General features: G+C 40.2%; 1 long non-coding RNA gene and 1 pseudogene across 1 annotated transcript; both read left to right on the top strand.

Annotated features, from left to right (window-relative positions):
• Positions 1-16838, top strand: part of LOC109195478 (leucine-rich repeat LGI family member 2-like) — a 401007-nt pseudogene that overhangs the window by 281130 nt on the left and 103039 nt on the right.
• LOC109195482 (uncharacterized) lies at positions 6203-7800 on the top strand. The gene is made up of 2 exons (XR_002057082.2): positions 6203-6712; positions 7018-7800. It is a non-coding gene; the product is annotated as an uncharacterized LOC109195482 (long non-coding RNA).

Genomic DNA, 16838 nt, shown 5'->3' with positions numbered 1-16838 from the left:
TTTGTGAGTTTCTCTGCATCCAGTTTTGTATTTTATTTATTAATTGAAAAGCCTCCTCTGTTGGACTGAGATCAGGTGACTCACTTGGCCATTGGGAATGGGAACTATGTCTCATTTCTTTGCTTTTGCAGTTGCAGCGTTTGGCTGAATCTGAGTAGATAGATCAGCCCTGTACACTTCAGAGTTCATACTGCTTCTTCTATCCACAGTCACATCATCAATAAACACTAATGACCCAGTTCCAAAAGTTCCAATGTCATACCATTGCCTCCACCGTGTTTCACAGATATGTTGTGTTTCAGATTATGAACTGTTTCTACCATTGATGAAAATATAAAGTATGGCTATGAAAACAAAATGAAGAACATATAAGTAAGTAAGGCACTGTGTAACCAGTATACCTTTAAGGTCTTTTACACCAATTTTCTCAGGCTGCTTTTTTTAGCACAATTTAATTCGAGGAATTTTTAGACCTTGGTGGAGATTTCCTTTCCCACCTCTTTGCTCTGATTTGATCTGATAATCTTACAATTTACTACACAGCTTCTTTTCACAATATCAGTCTAATTCACACAAATGTGAAGTGCATTAAATATTTTATTAGTCCAGTTTATACTCAGCACATGCAGGACTTAACAAAATTATTATTACTATCCAGTGGAAGGTTTACACCACAGCTGCCCTAAATACACAGTACTGGTAATTAGCAAAACCACTTTGTATGTTCCTGTGGTTAATCCTCCAACATGCAATGTTTATACATTTTTATAACATAAAAATAACTATTGTTGTTATCTACGATTTTTCAAATTCATAGTTTTACCAAAAAAAACCTGAAAACAGTTAAGTGCATTAGGATTTTTAAAAAAGATTAAGATGCCAAGGTTATTTATACAAAGTAGTATTAGGGCCACATAAAGATAAAAAAATATTAATGATCATTTTGAGAATAACATTGTCATTCTATTTTGTTTCAAGACAATCAGCCATGGTTACTGAGTGAAATTGCACTTCAGAATTGGCTTAAGTAACAAGGAAGGAAATGATTTCTCTTTTAGCACACAAACATATTATGGTGATAAGTAAAAGGACGTTGAAATGATGGTGCAGAAAGCTGCATCTGGTCAGAAACTTGGAAGAGTGGATTTGTACAATTTGAAATGGCTAACTCATCTACACAAGGCATTTTGTAGAGGGTATAAGAAACATGGCAGTTTGTCTTGAAACAACAACATTTCGATGCTTTGCTCAAAATAGATTTTCAAATTTAATCTTGAAATTTTGACTTTATTCTCAAATTGATCAAAATATTTTATTTTCCTAATGTGGCCCTAATACTCCGCCTTATATTTGCTTCCGAAATTAGTTTTAGTGGTTAAATGTTATTTGTGTTTAATTTCTGACTTCTCAGAGAAATCTAGTGAGCTGGCTCAAACATCTGTCTATTTTGGTCATGTATGCGAGGTGACCGCTGCACCAACTGCAATGTTGCAACATGTTTGCAGAGAATCTGTTGTTGTGATAGTTTATATGCGTCGATTATTGAAGCACCCAGGTCAATGGAAAAATGCAGGAAGGAGTTTCTGGTTGCAGCAATGTATGATGGGTAAACTACTGGCCCTGCAGAGAAATAGAAATGAATAAACAGTTGATAAAACAGTCTTTGCTCTGCTTTAGCTCTAAATATCTATGTGCTTGAAAAAAAAAATTGCAATAGTGATCATAGTAACAGGACCAGCTTTTTCTTTATAAAGAAAAACATGGGCTTTCCAATCCATTATTGTTTTCTGTAATATGAAAGCTTTGGAAACAAAAGGATGATTCACAAGATGATTCAGTGTTTATCAAGTTGCTGTTCTGTAACAGCAGGAAATAAAGAAAATGTAAATAATAAAAGAATTTACTATGCTGCACCCTCCAGGTCTCGAGGAACAATTTCTCTTCTGTAGTTTTTGCTTTGATGGGTTGACCGTCCTGTTTGCCACCTATGATGAAACGACATGAACATTGCGTTTTTATGCAATGATGATAAATTAAAATCAACATGTAAAATATAGACACGTTGTTACTGTATAAAGAAATCATAGTCATGACATTTATAGATTGATATACAGAGTCCAGAAGGAGTTTGAAAAATTGTGATCCTGTGTAAAAAATAAAAACAGAAGGCAATAGATTGCAAATCTCACAATCCCACATTTGATCTAATAAAACATAGAAAACAGATCAAATGTTTAAACTGAGAAAATGTACCATTTTGGTACAAGTAACGAGTTCTTAGTTACTTGTTCATTTAGTCTGTTTCCTTTTGTGTCCGTGTCTCATCTGTGTTCTCCCCAGCCCATCATGTCTCCATCGCTGTCTCACTGTCTGGCTCTGTGTTGTGTTTCCTGTTTTATTTTGGTAGTCCTGGTCTCTCGTGCATTTTGCTTAGTTTTTCTTCCCCCGTCTTATTGTCTCTGATTTGTTCCTCCTGTGTTCCCACCTGTTGCCCATCCCCTCGTTATCCTGTGTGTATTTAAATCTTCAGTCGCGCTCTGCTCATTGTCACATTGTCCCTGCTAGCTGTGTAGTCTCTCGTTTGTTCCTAGTTTGACCAGTTAGTTTCTATTGGTATTCCCTAATTGTTTATTTCTAGTTTTGTTACTAGTTTCAGAGTTTTCAGTTGTTAGTGCTTTTATTTTTGAATATTTTTATGCAGCAATAAAGCTTCCTGTTTTAGTTTACACCTCTGTTTTCGAGTCCTGCTTTTGGGTCCAACCTCTTCCTGCCACACAGCTGTTCATGACAGATTTCTTTTTTCACAGTGGACTTAGTTTTCAGTTGGTGAAAGGTCTGGACTGCAGACAGGCCAGTTAGGCACCCGGACTTTGCTTTCACGTAACCGTGCTATTGCAAAGATGCAGTATGTGGCTTAGCAATGTCTTGCTGAAATATCCAAAGGACCCCCTGACAAAATATGTCATATGACTGGGAGCATCTGTTGCTCTTAAGCCTGTATATACATTTATGCAGTAATGGTGGCTTTAGACATGTGCATTGTTGACATGTGTCAATTCCATTGGCGCTGAGCACTGATAACAAGCCTGATGGTCTCTCCTCTTTTGTTTGGAGGATACGGCATGCATGTTTTCCAAAAAATTTCAAGTTTTGATGAATCTTTCCAAACACAAGGAAGGAACTTAAGGGAGTATAAAACTGCACAAAAACCTATTATGATGCTACGTTCCAATTTCGTAATGGAAAAGTAGAAATACACTCAAAATCAAACACATTTGCCAGTCACATTATCCAGGTCTCTTGATACAACCTAAAACAGAGAGCTTTCTCTTCTGCGGCATTAATCTTATTTTTTTAAAGTTCCTCTCTCCACAAAATATAATATGGAATTTGTAGTAAATTCAGACAGATTATTATATTTATGTATCCCTACCTGTTTGATTGCTGTTGCGGATCTTTTTACCTGATCTGGACCTTTCACTACAACTTGACCAGCTGCGTCCGAAGGAAAGGCAGTGATGAGCAGAACAACCTGCAGGTACAGCAGGAGCAGCACAGTTTTGTCCATGGCTGACAAACTAAATGAACAGAAAGCCGATGCTCACTAGAACCGCTGTGGACAAAGATGTGGCAATAACAGACTGCCAGCTGGGGGTTTTTACTAACAGGAAACTGCAAGTCAAGTCCACAGCATGCAAGTCATTCTCAACATGAAATTTAGTTACATTAATAAGAGTGCATAAGAGGTGTGACTCAAATACATTAACAGCTGTGGTTTTACTACAGTGAAAACCATTTTTTAAATCTTGGTTTAGAAAAAAATCCATGTTGAGGTTAATTTCAATATGCTTCTTTATATTCTTGCTAGATGATAGATGGAAGACTATATTTAAAGAAAAACAGCTTACAAACTTAATTATGTAGCATAAAGACTGAAGACAGGATGTAACAGCTATCCATGCTATCTCAACAATGACAAGATCTGTTTACAAGCCCTTAAATTGGTATCATAACGTGTAAAAAGCCTATGAATATGCAGCCACAACCCTTTCACATCTACTTTCACAAACTTACAAGTAAACAAACTGAAGACATCAAAGTATGCAACTGTTTCTGTACTATGAAGGTGAAGGTGTTGCCGCCTACTAACCAATCAGTAATCTTAAAAGCAACATCACTATTCCTGGAGGATCCATCAGACCTTTCCTTGATGACTTGCAGTTATAAATGTAGATTTATAGGGCTTTTTTCTGCCTGTTGGATGCAAATAATTTTACAATACTTTTATTGTTCTTTAAATTTTAATATTTAATCCTAAAGGGCCTCTATTTATATTTGCTGACATTATTTACAAAATTTGCACAACAGTCTAAGCTGTTGTTTGAATTCTTTTTTTATATTTATTCTTTCCTCTCAGATCCTAAAACACCACTGAGGTTGCAGCTGAATAAAGAAAAAGTAAAAATGCTGTTCAAACATTCATTTCATGAAATAGTTTATTGGAATCCATCAAATTCTCGATTGTTGAAATTACAAAGTTGCACATTTTGCCATTTTTTCCTTTTTTTTGTTGTTGCCTGGCTTCAAATAGGCCAAATATTCATCAATTTTAGTACATCTTAAAAAGTGGTGATTAAAGTGTTCACATATTCATAGAGCACTTTAAGTTTAATAATAAACTACAGTGATCTGATCTGACTGATGCTGATGATTTACCTGCAGAATGACTTTCAGTATTTACTGACTGTTTAACCTGTTCATATATTTGCCAAAGTATAGTTTGCTGTTACAACATCAACAGTGCTGTGTGGCTGTGCACCGAATTAAAGATGTACTCTGTGCAATCATTCTACCCTGGAGAAAGAACACTTCAAATAAATCATTAAAATCACCTAAATTATTCCTGTGATGTGAATGTAAGCTTTCAACCATAGGAGATGAATAAAACTGGTGTCACAATAAGCCACGTCTACAGAACAATAATGAGGAAATAGTAGTTTACGCAACAGCAATAGACATAGCAAACAGCCATCTCTTGGCTCATATACGCTCACACAAACCCACAGTAAAAGATAGTTTCCATGGTAAATGGCCTGTATTTATATAGCGCTTTTATGGTCCCTAAGGACCCCAAAGCGCTTTACATATCCAGTCATTCACCCATTCACATGGCCTCCTTGTTCACCTGATCTGAACCCCATTGAGAACCTGTGGTCCATCATCAAATGTGAGATTTACAAGGAGGGAAAACAGTACACCTCTCTGAACAGTGTCTGGGAGGCTGTGGTTGCTGCTGCACGCAATGTTGATGGTGAACAGATCAAAACACTGACAGGATCCATGGATGGCAGGCTTTTGAGTGTCCTTGCAAAGAAAGGTGGCTATATTGGTCGCTGATTTGTTTTTGTTTTGTTTTTGAATGTCAGAAATGTATATTTGTGAATGTGGAGATGTTATATTGGTTTCACTGGTAAAAATAAATAATTGAAATGGGTATATATTTGTTTTTTGTTAAGTTGCCTAATAATTATTCACAGTAATAGTCACCTACACACACAGATATCCCCCTAAAATAGCTAAAACTAAAAACAAACTAAAAACTACTTCCAAAAACATTCAGCTTTGATATTAATGAGTTTTTTGGGTTCATTGAGAACATGGTTGTTGTTCAATAATAAAATTATTCCTCAAAAATACAACTTGCCTAATAATTCTGCACTCCCTGTATATACGTATATATATAAGCGTGTAATGATTACATTTAATTTAGGTGGTCTTTAGGCCTCAACTGAAGGTGGCAATGCCAATACCAATTACCTTAGGGCTCAAGAAAATATTCTGATTTGGATTTCTATGTTGTAAGTTTATAATAATGCTTGCAGAGTCATTAAGGATCAAATCAGCTCTTAAATTATTTGTTGTTTTTTCTCCCTCTCCTTGCTTTTTCCTCCCCACATTACATCAGACTCTTGCAAGTCTAGAAAACAAGCTCCTGGACTAAGACTTCAAAATGAGTGGTAAGTAGTTTGATTTTGCAATATATTAGTAATCGTCAGTGTCATTTATGATCATGCTGAACTTTAATCATGCTTTAGGCCAACCTGTTTTACTTCTCGTTTCATTTGTGCTTTGGCTTGGGGAAATTGGTTCTTTACTGATCTTTTCCTGTCTTCTGTTATTACACCTGAGATATGACTGTGTAACCCTGGTTAACATAGTTGTCAATAAATAAAAGCCTGTTAGTAAAAACAGTCTTAAGAAATATATTACAGGTGATAAATAGTCAATAAATAGAACATAATGGTTAAGAACATTCATTAAAAACATCAGCAATGATATAATTCATGGTATAAGATTTCATTTGTGTTTAAAAACATGTTAAAAGGTTAAAAAACTTGCTAATTTATGGTGTTTTTATGTTAATTAAGGTAAAATGGCTAAAATATGTGTTCAGACTCTTATTGTGAAAGGGTACGCTGCAGCGTGACTCCTGTGATCAGCCACACCCAATCGGGTTGTTCCTTCTTTTTGATGCTGGAGAGGGAGAAATGCAGATAGTCCTTGCGGAGCTGCTGCCTAAACGAGTAAAAAAATATTAAAAAACAAGCCAGAAGTTTACATAAAGTCATTTTTGTACTCTGGAGAATATATTTTTGTTTTTCCGACCTGTCTTTGCCTTGGTGATGTTGTGAACGTAACCGAACGGGACTTGGTGAGTTCAGAAATTGTATTTTATTTCATGCAAGAAATGTTTTGTTGTATTATATTGCTCATTTCATGCAAATGGAGAGTCAAGGTAGCAGATTTATGTTGTTTTATGTTAAAAAACGGTGGATTGGTGCTTAACCGACACACAGGCTGTAGTTCAAAGGCCTTTGACGGTGTTTCAGCGCGCCATATTGGCGTCACCTCATTTAAGACTGAATAAGCTGGAAAAAACGGACTTTTACTGTTATTTAAGGGCTACCCGTGTGTTATTTTCAAATGTTTATGCATATTGCTTTGTTGTTATGGTAGGCCATTAAGGTTTGGATCGGGAAATGCCGAGCTAGAATCGGAGTTTGATCCGCTGAGCGAGAAACAAGATGGCGAGCCACCCAGGGACCCATTGAACTGTACCGAGCAGGAAAAAGGAAAATGCTCCCTGCTGGACGTTGAACTCTTTCACTAAAAAACTGGTAGGATTAATCCATACACCTCTGCAAAAGAACAGTGGACTTTCAAAGCACTGGATAATCATTCAGAGCAATTCCAGGATTTATAGTTAAAGGACACAGAGACAATTTTCTTTTGTTTATTTGTTTGTTTAAGGGATTTGTTCAGCCTTTTGCTGAATTGTTTTCAGTTTTACATGTTTTTGTAATTTATTTTGGTCAACCTTACATTTTAATGCTGTAATGGTGTTGTTGGAAATGTAAATAATTTTGTGGGGTTTAAAACAAAATAAGAACGGGTTGAAATTTAAAGGTGAACCTAGACCAAGGTTAAATTAAATCTTGGGCTAGAAGAACTAAACTTGATTTAAAATAACACAGTGTTAATTCAAATAGATTAAAGGATAAACTTGAACTTAGAACTTGAAATGAATAAAACAATAACCTAGGTTGAAAATAACATCCTTTTAAAGCCAAATAAAAGGTTTTGAAATAAATAGGATAAATTAACAGAAATTACTGAACTAAAAGGGAAAGAAAATATCTTGTTTTCCTTAAATGTGAATTTGAATGTTTTATGTAATGTGTCTATAACTGTCTATTATCTCTGTCTTTTTCAAAATAATAAGCCGGCAATTTAAACGTATTTTCTGGTCTGTGGTCTTTATCACACACTACACTCATTACTACTCTAGTAGCCGAACCTAACTGGTCCTAGCATACTGTAACGACTCCAGAAGTGTTACAACTGCACTATGCTATTACTGTTGAGCCCAGTACATTCTACAAGACACGCTGTGTATGTAAATACAAACAACGACAGTTCTACATTTCTTGAAACATCATATCCCACAAACATAGTTTAGAAGGTCCACACTGTCTGCACAGTATATAGTGAAGTCTGCAAGTTTTGAACAGTGAAATTTGTTTCATGGTCATGATCTGCAAATCTGATGAGTATATAGGCATCTTGAATTCATTTTATATCTAGCAAGAAAGCATCCAGAATAAAAAGTTAGTGGCTATGTTTCCATAGCCCTTTTAAAAAATATGCTTTCATGGAATTATTGTGTGGTGGGGTAGCTCGGCTAGCCTGAGCTAGTGCATGAGGTTGAGAGATACCCCAAGCTGTTTATTGAGTTGAATATCTGTGACTGGATGTTCTGGACACTCAGGTGAAGAGAGGAGCTGAGATATGAAGTGGTCACCACCCGATGGTGAGTTGGGTCAGGTAGCAGACCTGGCGCACCAAAACGTATAGTGAGGGTGCACTTGGGAGGCCTGGCAGAGGCTCCAGTTCAGGAGATCTTCAACTCCCAGTTTGACAGCATTGTGAGGGAGGCTGGGGACATTGACTCAGAATGGACAATGTCCTGCAGCTCCATAGCTGAGGCTGCTGCAGTGAGCTGCGGCCACTTCAGGCCATTGCACTTGGATCACCTACATTCATGACAGGCAGTAATGCCTGGACTGAGAAATGAACCATCCTTAAAAATGTTACAGCAAACCAAGCTTCTTTGTTTGAATGCAAAACAAATGTGTTATTTGACCTAAGACTGCACTTGTGGCTGAACAATAAATGCATTTTATATTGATCTTATTAGTAATGTAACTTGCAATACAATGTTATGAGAATCTTAAACTTAGTTTCAGAATAATTTAATCTGAGACTTTGTTTTATTGAAAGGAATTTAAAGTTTTAAGTTGTGCAACAAATAAATATAAATTTTAAATTCAATAATATTTAAAATATGATTAAATAACGTCAGGCACAATAGTGGCAATATACTTGTTTGTTGTTTGGCAGAACAGTGTCCAGTATGTTGGCTCATATACTTTTTTCCCTTATGTGCAGGCTGTGATCAGCTGGCCAGCTGCTCTTTGTGGATTTACACAACTGAATTCAACAATATGTACAACGTTTGACCAGCTATCTTGGCTAATTTGCATTCCCTACACTAACACTATACTGTTTATACTGTCTTTATACTGTACAGTATGAGATGGCTATAAAGTGGGAATTTCAGTGAATTAATCCAAGCATCATCAGAAAATTCATCTCTGCTATACTAACATAAAAATTAATTCTCAAACTCTTAACTACATTCACAAAAGACACAGTAGTTTCAGATCATGCACACAACCCGTCACAATAACATATCATACTATAAGGACTGTAGTGTATTTATGTTTATGTTTCTATCTATAGGGCACATTCACTGCACACAAAAATATGATATAAAAGTGATGTAAATGATATAAACATTTACAAAGTGATGTACTTAAACATTAATATAGTACACATTGTCCTTCTTCTGTTATTGACATAATAAAATAAAATGTTTATGTTTATGATTGAAAAATGATTATTTACACTGTTACGGCCCTAGCTGGGCCTCCTGAAACTGCCCTTGTGTGGGCGTGGTGTTTTTCTCCGCCTCCTCCTTTCTTGCTCCACCCCTCTGTCTCTCTCTCACTTCTTCCCTCTCCCCAGGACACAGCTGCTGCTCATTGGCCTCGTTTACCACCTGGGCCCAGTCAGCAATCACCTCTCTGAGGTTATATAAGCTGGGGATGGACTGGATGTGGGAGGGTGGCTTTCTCTGGTGTCTCCGTGCGTCCTGCCTACGGTGTGGAGTGGTAGGAGCAGTGGGAGAGGTTTCTGGTGGGTTTCCTCTGTGCTGGTCAGCGTGTGTTTCCAGCCTAGGCGTGGAAAAGGCCTGCTGTGTGTGTGTGTGTGTGTGTGTGTGTGTGTGTGTGTGTGTGACCAGCCCCACCGTGCGTGGCTTGTTGTGAGTAGCTCAACTGGGCAGTGTTTTTGCTTAGGTGACGGCGGCCTCCTTTACTTTGTTTGGCCTGCCTGGTTATCGTTAATAGCAGCGTTGCTGTCTTTTTCTGTTGAAGCCTTATAGTTGTTCGTTCGGTTAGTGTAATATATTAGTGTTTTAGCAATTCAGAAAAATGTATACAAAATGTAAAACTTTTACATTACCTTCATCTGAATAGAGGAAGAAACAATCAGCCCCACAACATCTAGAGAAGGGAAACTGACCTTAAGGCTCACAGCTAAAGCTGCCAGTGATATAAGAGTGAAGGACAGGGGCGTGTCTAAAGGGTTGTCTCTGAGTTTACGTGTATTTTTACACGGTAATATTGCAACTATTGCTTAAGTAAAGGGTACAAATATTGTACAAGAGTTGTTCAGTGTGAATACAAAGAGCATGAAAACCATGGCCTCTTTTTTACTAAGGTAGTTTTTAATGCTTCATTTACTTCTGAATGAATTTTCTGAAATTTTCCTGCCATCTCAGTCCTTCTCTCCTGACTGGTTGGTTGGTCTTTCAATGCCATCATATTTGAAAAATTCTATAATTGCCGCTGCATATCCGCATGTCACAAGCATCAATAATGACATTCAAAGGTATTAGAAGTAGGAAGTTTCACTTCTGGGGCTATATTGCACAAATAATTCATTATAAGAATCAGCACTGCAATGAGCACATTATCTTCTTATGGTGTGAAGGTTTCATCCAATATTTCACGATTAGTACCCTGATGTACATGTGGCATATTTTCCTAGTTAATGATGTTAACATCAATAAAAAAAAAAAACTGAGAAAATAACATTTTCCCTAAGGATGGTCTTGCTCTAGTCTCTTGTCTGAAATGCTCGATGGAATAAGTAAATGTAAATGTAAAAGTTTCACTCCAACTTTAACCATCCTCCACAAAACTTCTCTGACTAGTAAACACCCATTTTTTTATGTCACCTGCCACATGCTAAATACATATTATATACAATGTTCATTATCTTTTAAATATAATGAGGCAACACTGAGTTTTTAAAACCCCACAGCATACCCCAAATAACACCAGTAAAGTCAATTAATCAGTTAAATTATATGCCAAGCATTTCTTTTAATTCTATGAAATAATATGAACTGGGAAAAAAATGTTTAGGTAGAAAAGAAGTACAAGTGACACAGCCACATAAGTAACATTTATAAAAAGAAATGAATGAAATAAATGTTGCTGCACTTTAGGTCTGAACGCAGCAATGAACGTGACAGAGTGTAGCATGGACTGTATCTCAGTGTGTCGTAATTTGACCATATGTTTGAGTCAGCAGCATCTGTAGAGAAAAGAGTAGGAAACAAGTATAACATTTAACAAAAAATTGGCTCATATTACTCTTTCAGAGTTTTAGACATTATTTAGACAGAGATATAGACATTACCTATTACCTATGTTATAACCTTAACACAGAACGAACAAACTTCCATCAATTTTTAAGTTATAAACCTTTCTTTGCCTAATTAGCTATGAGTGTGTGATGTCTCCAGTTCCAGTTACACTCCATCTTGTCTGCTTTTTGGGTGCATCTTTACGCAGTCTAAAATCATGTGATATAGCCAGATATTTCACGACATAGAAAGTTTTATGCAACCTTCAATTCAGTTATTGAATTGACCAGATATAACACAATGTTAGAAATCTACTATGTAGGTTTATTTGGCTTCTTCAAACTTGTAGCCCGAGACTTGCAGTAAGTAACAAAATGATCAAATGGCTTATTCACAACTAGGCAGTTTCGAGTGGGTTGATAAAAGAAATTATAAGCATAGGAAAACATCCAAAGAGAAATAACACAAGCTGCTGAAAAATTCAATCAAGTCATCCATACATACAGACATATTCTAATTTTGATTCTGACATGCAGACATATAGAAGCAGAGAAAACAGGGGAAACTACTGTGACGATAGGCCTGGGTAGAAGGTTGTCACAAGGACAGAAACCTGAAGAATTCTTGTAAAAGCTGAGTTGGAGGTGGTCAAGGCACCTCAGAAATTATCTCAGTTGATCTTTGCAGTAAAGCTGAAGGAAAGTCATAGATAGCCTAAGGCCTGAGAGCAAGACCAGCTGGAAACCAGTTAGATGCTAGTGAAGCTGGCGGATATAAGGTCCTTGGTCTGCGAGTCTATGGCAATGACTGTCTAGACTGATGGAGGTTGACTCAGACGTCAAACAGCTCTAGGGGATAGACGTCATTGGCTGACTCAGGATCAGGATGCACATGGCAGAACAGACTCAGGACAGAATGCCTTCGATTCAGACTTGGTATCAGGAAAGACATCAAATAAAATGATGACAGACTGTGGCTGCTTCAAAGACATGCCAGATTACCCAGATTCACGAACAGTTTCAGGAATTGACGATACATCAGGGAACAGAAAGATTGTATGATAAATCAGAAAGAGGAAATTGGTTAGCTGATCCATAGATATTTTCAGGAACAGAAAGGTCATCTACATATTTTGACTCAGAAACAGGAAATCGCTTACCTGACCAAGGGATGGTCTCAGGAACAGAAAGATATTCAGACATAGAAACAGGAAACCAGCTAGCTGACTCAGGAACAAACTCACACTCAAACAAATTAAATTGGGTGGTTGTTACATGTACAAACATTCTTGTAATTTGAACTAAATAATTTCATGTTTCTATGGTGAACGTAATTAAATCATGTAGCATCTGCATGAAATTCAGCAACTTAATTTGTTCTTGTTGAGATGACATGAAACAATCTAGTAAGAGTAGTTAGTTGCCTGGACTCACCAAATTCACAAGATCACATTAGATGTCAAACTGCAGGAAAATCGCTGGAGTTTTAAGAGGCAGAAAACTACACCCACACCATGTGTATGCTCTCTCCATTTAACCTGTCATGGATAAAAATGTACAGAGAATTCTGCATCAAGCCTTGTAATCATAGCTTTCCTAGTTTTCTTAAGCCTGGATTGATAGCTTGGTGGCGTGATGGTTTTTGCTGTTGCCTCACAGCAAGAAGGGCCTGGGTTCAAATCCTCAATCTGGCTGGTTTGCAGTGTATAATTAGAGTTAGGTTAATTGGTGATTCTAAACTACCCATGAATGTAAGTACAAATGGTTGTTTGTCTCTATGAAATCATCAACCCCGATATTGGTTCATTAAGCAAGACTAACAGTAATTGCCTTGATTAACAAAGTAGTTGTTTAAAAAACAAGATTTCATTGTGTTTTCCTAAAGTTTTGAACTCGTGTAGAATGAATTAAAACAAATTTCACTCTACATACTTAAATAAATCACTTCAAGTCAATGCAAGTATACTACGTTGATCCAATGTAATCTGATTACATTAAACCACCAAATGCCAAATGTGTTGGTTTGACATGGTCAAAAATGGGTTATTGTACATGGTTAAATCTGGTGCCATGATTAAATTGTATTCATCCAACAACAGATTTTTTTGAGTGCAGGAACAGAGGAGGTATGACAAACTCAAGGTCAGGGGAACTTGCAACCTATTCAGGTGCATCCCTTCAAGAAAGGAGAAGAGTCGACTGACCAAAGACAGTATTTACGCTGGTCATCCATAAAAGGAGCTCTATTGGTTTAATTTGCAGAGTCGGGCATCCAGGATGAATATGTGTTTGTTATCATTTTGATGATCATTATTTGTTATCACGTGTGTGTGTGTGTGTGTGTGTGTGTGTGTGTGTGTGTGTGTGTGTGTGTGTGTGTGTGTGTGTATGTATATATACACATATATGATAAAACAAACTACACACAAGGAGCCAGAAACAAAAAAAGCGCAAACACTGGAGCCTGGAAAACAGAACAAAAACAGGCTCATGACAGGCACAGGCGGCCAGGCAAAACACACCCAAAAAAGTTCAGGGGGCCGGCCCGGAGGCTGACGGCCCAAGAGCCCAGAAAACAGTTCAGGGGCCGGGCAGGCGGGAGGCACCGGCGGCGACGGAGCAGGTCAGAAGGCCGGCCCGGCGGCTGATGGCACCAAAGTCCAAACCTGGGCAGTTCAGGAGGCCGGCCGTGCGAAAAACAACGGCGGCAAGGCAAGCGAAGAAGGTCCGGAGGCCGGCCACGCAGAGGGCAGCAGCAGCGACCCAGGCGAAGGAGGTCCGGAGGCCGGCCACGCAGAGGGCAGCGGCAGCGATGCAGCAAGTCCGGAGGCCGGCGCGACAGCGATGATGTCCAGCCAACGGCCTGGAAAGTGGCCGGACAGGGCGAGGACGAGCAGGCCGGACAGGGCGGGGTGAGGCAGAACCAGACGGCATGGAGACCTCAGGCGCAGACGAAGCAAGACGGGGTGAGGCAAGACCAGGCGACGCAGAGGCAGAAGCAAAGGCTGCTACAGGCGAGGACGAAGAGTCTGAAGCTGGACCAGGCGAAGGCGAGGATGAAGCTGGACCAGGCGAAGGCGAGGATGAAGACTCGGAAGCCGGACCAGGCGAAGGCGAGGGTGAAGACTCGGAGGCTGGACCAGACGAAGGCGAGGGTAGAGACTCGGAGGCTGGACCAGACGAAGGCGAGGGTAGAGACTCGGAGGCTGGACCAGACGAAGGCGAGGATGAAGACTCGGAGGCTTGACTAGACGAAGGCGAGGGTGAAGACTCGGAGGCTGGACCAGACGAGGATGAAGACTCGGAGGCTGGACCAGACGAGGATGGCGCTGCAGGCGACGGCGTGGGAGCCGCAGATGGAGGAGCAGGCGGTGGAGGAGCAGGCGACGGCGTGGGAGCCGCAGGTGGTGGCGACGAAGGCCGGACGGGCCCCTCGGACCCTCCAGCGGAGGCAGGTTGCTGTGGCTGGACGGGCCCCTCGGACCCTCCAGCGGAGGCAAACAAAGGCTGGCGCGATTCTCCAGAACCCCCAGCGGGAACAGAAGGCTGGACGGGCCCCTCGGACCCTCCAGCAGAGGCAGAAGGCTGGACAGGCCCCTCGGACCCTCCAGCAGAGGCAGAAGGCGGGACGGGCCCCTCGGACCCCCCAGCAGAGGCAGAAGGCGGGACGGGCCCCTCGGACCCCCCAGCAGAGGCAGAAGGCTGAACGGGCCCCTCGGACCCTTCAGCGGAGACGGGAGACGGCTGGAGCGGTTCTCCAGAACCCCCAGGAGGAACAGACGGCTGGACAGGCCCCTGGGTCCCTCCAGCAGAGGCAAACAAAGGCTGGTGCGGTTCTCCAGAACTGCCAGCGGGAACAGAAGGCTGGTCGGGCCCCTCGGACCCTCCAGCAGAGGCATAAGACTGGGGAGAGGAGTGGCGGTGGCGAGGGCGACGTTTCCTTCTGGAAGAGGGAACCGGTGGAGAAATGGAGACCACCTCCTCGTCCTCCGACCACATAGCCGCCAGGAAAAAGGCAGGCGAACGGACAGGTGAACGAGATCCCCGCTGGCGTGGGGAGGGAGATGAAGTCTGTGGCAGCGGTGCGGAAACTCGGTCCCGCTGTGGTGACCGCTGCTTTACGGCAAGCTCAGACCGCTGCTGCATTGGCGTGGTGAGAGAGAGGGCAAGCTCACGTGCCCTGACCTGCTCCCTCCATGCAGCGATGGTGCTGCCCAGATTGGCATCCGAAGCAAACTGCTGAAGCCGGGGGCTGGTTTTCACCATTGCTTCCACTATGCTCAGTCCCACAGACATAGCCCGTAGGCTGTCGGACTGGGATATGCGGTCCAGCAATTTAACCAGCCCTTCCATCTCAGCGTCTGACTCCGAAGTGAAAACGTCTGCGGGGTCCATGTTCTGGTTGCGATCTTCTGTTAGGTGTAGGCTGTGTGCAGACAGGAATCGTGGACCCAAAAGTGCAGACGCTCGGAGGCACAAAGTAAATTCAAAAAACAGCTTTAATGCTGAACTAAAAAAGGTACCAGAACTGAGACTTCAAACATAAACTCAGGCAAGCAGACAAAACACACAGCATAATAAATGGTAGATCGCGACACGGACACAGAGAAACACAGGGCTTAAATACACATAGGGAGCAATCAGGGAATGGGTAACAGGAGGGAAACACAGCTGGGGCAAATCAGGCCTAACGAGACAAGGGGAAGCAAAACCAGATACATTAACATCAGACATGGACCTTCAAAATAAAACAGGAAACATAACACAGACTGAACTAAAGACACAGACTCACACGCAGGCACTGCAACAGAGGGAACAGAGACGTGGGACCAGGGCAGACATAGACACTGGCTGGACACGGGGATATAGCAACTAAGGATAACACAGAGACATAACCCATAAGAAAGAACTCTAACAAAGAAACCAAAGACTAGAAATGATGAATAATATAATAAACTCAAACCTCTGGGTCAACGACCCAGGCATCCTAACACTTTGTTTTTTTTGTGGTTTTTTTTACAAAGTGGGAAAGTGATTTTTTTCTCCAATGAGTACATTAAATAACACATCTTAGTTTAAAATGCAATAATTAGGCATGCCATTTTGAGCCGGTGCCCCATACGCCATAAGGTTAGTAAAGATGGCTCTGGCTGTTTACTGTCTTGGTCCTATAATATGGTCCTATAATAGATAATCTAATAGATTATCCTACTGAATTACTAATCAGAAATGACCCTGAGGTAACATTGAAAAATGAAGCACATTTGATCATATTTATGCCTCTATTATACAAACTTTAGTCAGGAATGTCAGGCATTTCTAGTAAACAGGCATCTGTGTTCATTTGACTGGTGCGTTGGGTCTCTTGATGATATAAAAAATTGCATATGCCTGAATTAAGTTTATTATAAGGATTTATCTAATATAATTTTCTTTAACATAATCTGAGTTATTTAAGTATCTCTGCTGTATTAGCACATCCACAAATATAATATGTAGGC

The sequence above is a fragment of the Oreochromis niloticus genome, linkage group LG18 (assembly GCF_001858045.2).
Source record: "Oreochromis niloticus isolate F11D_XX linkage group LG18, O_niloticus_UMD_NMBU, whole genome shotgun sequence".
NCBI classification, from domain to species: Eukaryota; Metazoa; Chordata; class Actinopteri; order Cichliformes; family Cichlidae; genus Oreochromis; species Oreochromis niloticus.
This window is presented reverse-complemented; position numbering and strand designations above follow the sequence as displayed.